This window comes from Sparus aurata, chromosome 5 (assembly GCF_900880675.1).
Source record: "Sparus aurata chromosome 5, fSpaAur1.1, whole genome shotgun sequence".
Lineage (NCBI taxonomy): Eukaryota > Metazoa > Chordata > Actinopteri > Spariformes > Sparidae > Sparus > Sparus aurata.
The window spans coordinates 20,647,489-20,656,830 of NC_044191.1; the positions used below are offsets into that span (position 1 = coordinate 20,647,489).

The 9,342-nt window shown below is 39.3% G+C and overlaps 1 long non-coding RNA gene and 1 pseudogene across 1 annotated transcript; one reads left to right on the forward strand and one right to left on the reverse strand.

Moving 5' to 3' along the window:
- The first annotated feature begins 3,303 nt into the window (after positions 1–3,303).
- On the forward strand, positions 3,304–5,532 carry LOC115581682 (nuclear factor 7, brain-like; annotated as a pseudogene).
- Positions 5,533–6,950: 1,418 nt separating this feature from the next.
- On the reverse strand, positions 6,951–8,703 carry LOC115581212 (uncharacterized). The gene is made up of 4 exons (XR_003984002.1): positions 8,594–8,703; positions 7,899–8,089; positions 7,265–7,329; positions 6,951–7,173 (listed from the first exon to the last, which is right to left on the reverse strand). It is a non-coding gene; the product is annotated as an uncharacterized LOC115581212 (long non-coding RNA).
- Positions 8,704–9,342: the final 639 nt, after the last annotated feature.

The following is a 9,342-nucleotide window of genomic DNA, read 5'->3' on the forward strand; positions in this document are numbered from 1 at the left end:
CAGAGACACACAGTTTATGATAATATCAAAGAGATCAGAGGTCTTTCCATCAACAGTGTTGCCAACAGTTTATTTTTCTTCACTGTGACAAAATATATGTTTAATGTCATATATGAAATATTACACAAAACTTCTTGATGACACCAAACTCTTTGCCTTCCTGTCGGTGTCTGAAACTTAAGATTTCTCACACTGGTCAGATCAGCACACAGAGAGAAACAGAGGTTTAAACATGTTTGGCTCCAGGATGAACTTGGAAGTCTTCCAGGTTTTCTTGAAAAACACTAAAAAAGTTTAAACCTCACTGCTTTCAGTTAAAAAGTTAATTGTCACTTTTGAAAGACAATTAAGATTTTATGAGTAAATACATTGAATTAGTGTGCTAAAAGTAACAATATTAATTAGGTAATAATGCAAACTATCAAATTACAAATATTCATTTCATCCATAACTGAATAAAAAAGCTGTTCTCAGGGGGAAATGAGGTCACAGAACATTGTTTGAAACTAGAAAGATGGCAGGGTCCGCCAAATATATACAAAGTAAAACAGAATGAAATTGTGTTGTCCTTTAAGGTCAGTTTGTTTGTTAGTCACAAAAACGAAGAGCTTGTTTATCTAAAGTAAAATTTCTTCCCTAAAACTGCACAGTGCACCTTTAATCATATCAATTAAAAGTGTGATATTTAGTGTGAACAGAGTAGACATCTGATTGATTCAGTAAAGAAACATTCAGCATTATTACCTGATTATCTCTGAAAAGAAAGACTGAAATTATGTCATGATCTGACATAGGTCTGTTAAAACAGATACAGTGTTTAGTGTTAAGTGTTGTGACCGTAAACAAGATTCTTATGACTTTCATGAAATTATGACAGAGCAGATCTCATAAGAACACATAACAGATCAGGCAATAAAACAGCTGCCACACAAACTCCAAGGACAGTGAGAGCTGTAGAGCAGCAAACCTGAGCACTGAACAAAGAAAAGTTTCTGAAAATGTCTTTACTTATATAAATATGTGTAAGCTGATATTATTCAAACATGAATACATGCAGAGACACAAAGTTTGTCAAACAGAAGAGATCAGAGGTCTTTTCATTACAGTTTTTATTGATTGCTTTGATGCAGCAGTCAACTCAAACTTCACATTCTCAAAACAGTTAACACACAGGCCGAAACAGTGGCACTCATGGTCAAAATGACTCATTTTGTTTGCAAAAGGCTCTAACCGTGCCAAAACATTTAAAATATGCAATCTTCCAATCAACCATTACACAGTGGACAACAAAATACAAAATACAGCACTCAGTGTGAATCGGTCCACCATTGCTTGTCATTGTGGCCTATTACTCTACGTAGCTTTCATGCCAGTGCCATTTGTTGTAAAATTTGCCTTCTTGCAAAGAATTGAATCCAGAATCAGAAATGCGTTGATGCATTTTTTGATTCCATTGATTCTTTTTTTCGAACTGTGGCTGAAAACTGAAATACTGTAAATATTACACAAAATACATGGAAACCAAAATAAAATCTATTAGAGTATAAGAAAATAAGAAAGCTGGTAGTCTCATAGTTCACAAAACATTTCTGCAAGTTCACAGCATGCATTTTCCTGAACAACTGACCCGTTTTAAAACATAGAAAAGAAGATAAAGATATAAAATATTACAGTAAAGTATGGCAATCTATTACTGTAGAGTATAAGAAATTGCCACTATTGATACTCAGGCTCTTCTGTCTTGATGATGGGGCCACATGGCCTCATCCACATCACATTCATTATCCTCTCTTGCAATGAACCAAGGGAAAAATCTTCTTGCATGCCATCCAACCTTGACATTCCTCTGCACCTATTTCTCACTCTCATCTGCCTTAGACCTCTTCAATCCAAGTTGGCAAAGAATAACACAGCCGCTGCACTTTTTAAGGCCTGTAGACTGATAGCTCATTGAAGATTTGTGTTTAGGAGTGTCAAACAGGTGCTTTAGTGATTTCATACTGATGTAGGTAGTTTCTAATAGTTAGGAACAGATGGTTTCTGTTTGGTTACCATAGCTAAAACAATGGAGTTTGGACTGCTTGAATGACATCCGTGTTAACTGTTCTGCAAAAGGGTGGGGAAAATGTGCCAATCCAATGAGAAAGGGTTAACACATTTGCAAGAGGTGTCTTGGGCTCTGCTGAGACAGTGATGATGAAAACCGAGTGGATTCCAGTTTGTTTAAACAGGTCAAAGCAATCAATAAAAACTGTAACAGTGTTTCCAACAGTTTATTTGCCTTCACTTTGACAAAATATATTTTGATTGTTATACATGAAACATCACAAACAACATCTTGATGAGATCAAACTCTTCACCTTCCTGTTGGTGTCTGAAACTTAAGATTTCTCACACTGGTCAGATCAGCACACAGAGAGAAACAGAGGTTTAAACATGTTTGGGTCCGGGATGAACTTGGAAGTCTTCCAGGTGCTGAAGGGCAGCTTGTGAAGTATCCTGTTCTATCTGCTGGTGATAAAATCAGATGGCTACCAGTACTGACTAACTTATAAAAGAGGTTGGTGACGTTGAAAGAAATTCTGACATTGTTGAACGGAGCCACGACGACTGCACACTGTGAGAGATCTCTACTGAACAATGAACATTTCTGGGACTGAAAGAGTCAAATTGAAGAGAAACAAAAGTTGGTGAGTTTTTGATTTACAAACAGTTTGGGACAGAAGAAAAACATTTGAACTCGTTCTGTAATTTATTTACATGAATATTATTGTTATCTGCACAGGTTAATCATCAGCACTACCTCTTATCATTTTATGATGGATTTGATCAGATTTAAAAATCTGACATCCTGCTGAGAATGATCAGTCCTCACTGGAGGACTAAAGAAAAAAAGCTCTTCCTGTTTGTGGAGTTTCATGAGAGTTTGTATTCTTTGTTTTGTGAAACAAAACATGAGGTCATAAGTTTTTTTACATGAAAATTTTATCTTGTTACAGGATAACGACTTCCAGAACAAGGAAATTATGTTCTTCTGAGTCAAGAGAAAACAATAGTCAACTCTGAATGACATCCTGACAGCTCCACCTGCTGGTGACAACCTGACATGACAGCATTTATCATGGTAATAATTTAATCTGTGACAGAGGTGAAAGAAAATGAAATATATTTTGATGCTGTTGAACAGAGCTGAGACGCCATTACAGGCTGTGAGATCTCTGCTGTAAAACACACCATTGGAGTATCTAAAGCAATAAAGAGAAGAGACAGACACTTGGTGGGTCCTGCTAAAGAATATCTTCAGTAACAAATGGCTGAGAAAATTGCTCTTGTGGAAAGTTACCTGAGCTGCCATGTGTGTTCAAAGACTTTCAGAGATCCTGTGTCTCTGAGTTGCAACAACAGCTTCTGTTCAAGCTGCCTGCAGAGATTCTGGGAACAAACTGAAAACAAAAACTGTCCCATCTGTAAAAGAAAATCCTCGAAGGATCATCTACCAGTGAAGCTCTGAAGCAACTGGCTGACTCCTTTACTGGGAGACAGAAATCTGTATCATCTGAGACAGAAAAAGGAGAGAAGAAGGTGGAGGTGGTGTGTAGTAAACATCAAGAAGAGCCTAAATTGTTCTGTGAGGATGAGCAGAGAGCTGTGTGTCCTGTCTGTGAGTTTTCTCTCCACCAGAGTCACAAGGTGGTTCCTGTAGAACAAGCAGTCAGTGAGCTGAAGGAGCAGCTGAAATCTGACTTAAAGTCTCTACAGGACAAAAGGAACAAATACAGACAAGTGAAGAAAAAATACAATGAAGTGATTCAACACTCCAAGAAGCAGCTGTTGTCCACAGAGAGGCAGATCAGAGCAGAGTTCAACAAGCTCCACCAGTTCCTGAAAGAGGAAGAGGAGTCCAGACTGGCAGCTCTGAGGGAGGAAGAGGAGCAGAAGGGGAAGACTGTCAGCAGAGAGATGAAGATGATTGAGGAGCAGCTCTCCTCTCTGTCAGACAGTATCTGTGCTGTTGAAGAAGAGCTGCAGAAACACAACGTGCCATTCCTCAGCAGTTATAAAGCCACTCAGACCAGAGCCAGAGTCCAGTGCTCACTGCCAGATCCACAGCTGGTCTCAGGAGCGCTGATAGATGTGGCCAAACACCTGGGCAACCTGTCCTTCAGAGTCTGGGAGAAGATGAAGGACCAGATCCACTTCAGTCCTGTCATTCTGGACCCAAACACTGCAAACCCCTGGCTCCATCTGTCTGATGATCTGACCAGTGTGAGATATGGAGACACAAAGCAGCAGCTTCCTGACAATCCAGAGAGATTCACTAAGTATACCAATGTGTTTGGCTCTGAGGGCTTCAGCTCAGGGAAACACAGCTGGGAGGTGGAGGTGGGAGATCATCCTCGCTGGACTGTTGGTTTGGTTAAAGAATCAGTTGACAGGAAGGGAGAGAGATTTTATTCACCAAAATATGGAATCTGGTGTTTACGGCATAGTGGTGGAAAATACACTAATGGTTATGGTGAGACTGTCAGAGTGAAGAAGAGTCTCCAGAGGATCAGAGTCCAGCTGGACTATGACAGGGGGGAGGTGTCCTTCTACGACCCTGAAGACATGACTCACATCTGCACTCACAGAGACACTTTCACTGAGAAACTCTTCCCATGTTTCAGTATTGGAAAGGCTGGTGATGCTAAAACTGCTGATATCAAAATCTGTCAAACTGATATTTCCTGTGCTGTTCAGAAATATAGATTCATTGTTCCAACTTTTACCTTTAAGTATTTATTTTCATGATTGTTTGAGGTTTGTTGGACTCTAAACTCAACACCAGATCTTTTATCATGTCTGAAGCGGATCTGATTTGATGTTGAGGGTCACACATGTTTTTACTCACAATGTTGCAATGTGCACCTTTTTAAATTATTCAAGTTACATTTAAAGGAAAAGTAAGACATCACTCTGACCTCAATGTCTGTTTAGATAACATTAGAAACATCTGGGTAAATAATATCCTCCTGAGACCCAGGAAAAAAAAAAAGTTAATTTATGTAAAAAAAAAATAACAATAATAATAATAATAATTGTAAAATTTGAATAAATTTAAGTTTACAAGTCCACTGTAGAGGACAACAGGATTTCCTTGTTCCATCTGTGGGAGGGCTGGGGGAGGTGACGCGCTTCTAGTGGCCATGAAGCGCACGCAGCAACTGATCCACGCCATTGTGTGCTGCTCCCCCACGTAGGAGCGCAGGCGGGCGGCACTATTGCCCAACGTCCTTCCCCTCATCTGAGCCAGCACCCTCTCGCAAGACAACATACAGAACAGATGGGATAATATTATGTAATTATTTTTTAAAACATTTGTGTAATTCATTCGTTTGTTTCAGTGTGAGCAACATGTAGCCTATATTTTGTGATTTACCTGTAGGTGAGCACAGCAGGAAACTGCCTCATGTACCCCTACTCCAGCTGACAAAGAATGCTGTCAGCTTCTTTCCACACCAGCAGCATTCCAGCTACTCCGTGCACATGTAGTACCAGCCATCGCAGTCCAGCACCTTGCGGACGGTCTTGTACACGCTGTCATCCTGTGGAAGAAGTACTCCGAGCTTTTAATTTGAGTAAATTAAGCACTGAAATGAAAAATAGTTTGTCAAGAGTAAAAGTCCTGCATCCAAAACCTTACCTCAGTAAACATACTTAATAATTAGCAGCACATTGTATTTAAATGATTCAATGTAAAAAATACTCATAATGTAATTTATCCCAATAAGAATGTTGCATTTAATATGAAATTATAACTGAAATGTTATTCCTGATATTCTATTGTAAGCAGCACCTGAATGCCACGGAGCCCTGGACGTGGATGGGTTTTTTTTTTTTTTTTATCTTGCGCACGCCTCTTAATATCTCGCGCTTGCGAGATAGTAAGAGGCGCGCGCGAGATAGTAATTCATGCACCTTTTGACGCAATTAAACAGTGCAGTCGGTGAAATGCAGGCTTATTGTCATGGATCGAGACCATCTGATGATTTTAATTGATTCATTAATTAATAAAAGTTAAGTAAAAAACGTGTCTTATTTTTATGTGTAATGTAAGAGGTACAATAGGTATTTTGATGATCCACGATGAGTGTCTAGGTGTAGGTTTTATTAGCTGCTGATACTAGCCATGATGATGGAGGAGTTGTCAGGTAATATTAGTTTGGTTATAATTCATTCATGAAATAACGTTGCAGTGACTATTGGCAATCAGCACAGCACATATGCAGGTGCATATAGTATCATATTCATGGGAAAGTTCTGACAGAAGAACCCAGTTCACTCTTAAAACTGCTGGGTTAAAACTAACCCAAATTGGGTGAAATTGCTAACCCAGCTCTGGGTCCAAAAGGGACCGAGCCAATGCTGGGTCATTTATACCCAGCGCATTGGGTTGAGGATTTGACCCAGCGCATTGGGTTGAGGATTTGACCCAATGCGCTGGGTCTAAATAACCCAGCGCTGGGTCCAAAAGGGACCGAGCCAATGCTGGGTTATTTATACCCAGCGCATTGGGTTGAGGATTTGACCCAGCGCATTGGGTTGAGGATTTGACCCAATGCGCTGGGTCTTAATAACCCAGCGCTGGGTCCAAAAGGGACCGAGCCAATGCTGGGTTATTTATACCCAGCGCATTGGGTTGAGGATTTGACCCAGCATGCTGGGTCAAGATTTTGACTCAACAATGGGTAAAAACTACTCATGCTGATGAGTTAAAGCTACCAAGAAATGGGTTACCAGGTTATCAGTATAGCTGTGGTTAAAAACAATATCAATTTTATTACCAACATTTTCTAAGAATGTTTCATTTAATTTACTTTAACTTCAGTGGATGTAAAATCGATATAAATTACTATCAAATGATCAAACAACAAAATACTCTTCAAAACATTATTTTATTGGTCATGAAATGTAATTTAACTGTCACTACATAAAACAGTATTTTAGAAAAAGATTATATCAAAACAGTTTACTTTAACTTGAATTACAGGCTGAATTCACAGAGACTTAGAGGCCATGTCTCTCAGCTGACCTGGGAACGCCTCGGGATCCCTCGGGAAGAGCTGGATGAAGTGGCTGGGGAGAGGGAGGTCTGGGTCTCCCTGCTTAGGCTGCTGCCCCCGCTACCCGGCCCTGGATAAGCAGTAGAAGATGGATGCATGGCATTAGTTCATTCAGTCAAAAAAAAGTCACTAAGTGATTTGTGTTGAACATTATTACATACCTTTAAAAGTTGGGATCAACTCCGCCAGGTTCCACTCGTGAAGCTTCTCCTGGAAACTCATCCATCTTTCAAAAATGAAAACAAACATTTTTAGTGCAACACATAAATAAGCATATGTAAAACACCAAACAAAAGCTCTATGTACACAGTAAACATACCATAAGTAACAAATCATTGCCGTTATTATAATATTAACATGCAAGCTCTGGTCTGAGGTACTGTGAGGAAAACTACCAAGAGGACTTTCAGTGGGAGGAAGAAGTGAGAAGTTACTGCAACGCGCAACAATAAATAGTTAAAATCATACAGAACAACAAGCCCAAATATAAATATACTTCTGCCCACTATTCTCCATGGACAGACAATATTGTTGCACAGGCTAGCGGAGTACATCGTAGCGGGACAATTCAATGTCGAGACAATATAAATTTGATAACAACACACTGCTTGCTCGAGTGTGATGTCACAGACGTCACTTCGAACTATGACATGCCTGATCTCAAACTCACACTGCTGCACTGAGAAAAAGCTGACATCGACAAAGTTGAGGGCCACATGTTATACCAGCTTTATGTGAATACCTGGCGAGAGTGAATCGATGTTTGCATTGAAAAGAGACAAAAACACAACTCACCCACTCTCCTCCAGTGACACGTTATGCAGCAACTTTCCGCGTCCAGCATAGCGTCCAGGCACTGACAAAACACGCCAGAGTCCTCCTGGCGTGCCTTGTGTAGCATCCCCGGCTGAATGATGGTCAGACTCTCCTTAACTGATGGTTTATTGCAGGAACCTTTAAACACTCCTTCGAACACACCGTAAGAGCTACAAAAAAGGTATAAAAAATTGATGTAAATATCTTCTTTCATGAATCATGACCTTATTGTATCATAAATTCACACAAAATATAATCATGCATTCTTCTCTTAGCTTCTTCAATCATTGTTACATTCACAGAAAACTCATTTTTTTAATCTGTTATAACTTAAATGACAACCTCTATTAGAGAGCTGTATGAATTGTTTTTAACTTATAATTAAACTTTTAACCAGGACATTTGTATTAAATATTAACTGTTAACTTTATATATTAAAGTCACGTAAAACCACACAAAATGCCTTTTTTGATATTAACAAACATACAAATGAAATGAATAAAATGACAAGCCTCATCTCTGCTCCTCTGTACCGACAGGACGGTTGGGCTAATGCTAATTAGCGTTCCGCTAGCTTAAACACGCTATATCAAAACTGTTCAAAACTGTAAAAGTTACGATCTGAATCAAATACTAAACATGTCATGAAGCGACAACAAATGACAACAACAAACCGTGTGCCCTTTATCAGCCAGGTGCTAAGTAACTCATTTTCATTATGTTCAGCAAAACCTTGCAGGCAGACTTTCAACACGGAGACACACACCAGATGCTTTTTGTTCACAGCCAGACGGTTTCAAAATAAAAGTCCCGCATTTGGCGTCTCATATAATTAATTAAATAATAACCTGGCTTCAAAGAATATTAGTAAACTGAATGAACGGAACCAAGTATTTTATGTGGTGAAAATAACTAGTTAGCCAAAAAAAAAAAAAAAACTTGCTTGCCAGCAACACGAAAAAAAAACGGCACCCGCTGCAGACTGAGGTTTAACGTTAAGTTTTTAATATATGACTAAGATACAACTATTTGGCTACCACGTTAAGCTATCAAAACTAGATGTTGTAAGATAATAAGGTTTACTTACCATTTACATAGTTTTCTCTGGTCTCAAGCTAGAGAGTGATGAACGTTCGCCTCAACCCGTTCAAATCTAAAGCCCGCCCAAATCTGAAGCCCGCAGATGTCTTCAACCCAATCTGTTGGGTCAAAATATTTAACCCAACCTTGGATAAAAACAACCCAATCAGCTCAAAATCCACAGCTACCCAGCAGATGGGTTATGAAAATAACCCAGCATTTTTTAGGGTGTTCTAAACTCTGATGGGGTGCAATGTAAAGCTCTTATTTTGAAGACAAATTCAACCTGCTTCACTGTTCACGCCGAACTTCGTGCTTCACCTCACGTTACATAATTATGTCT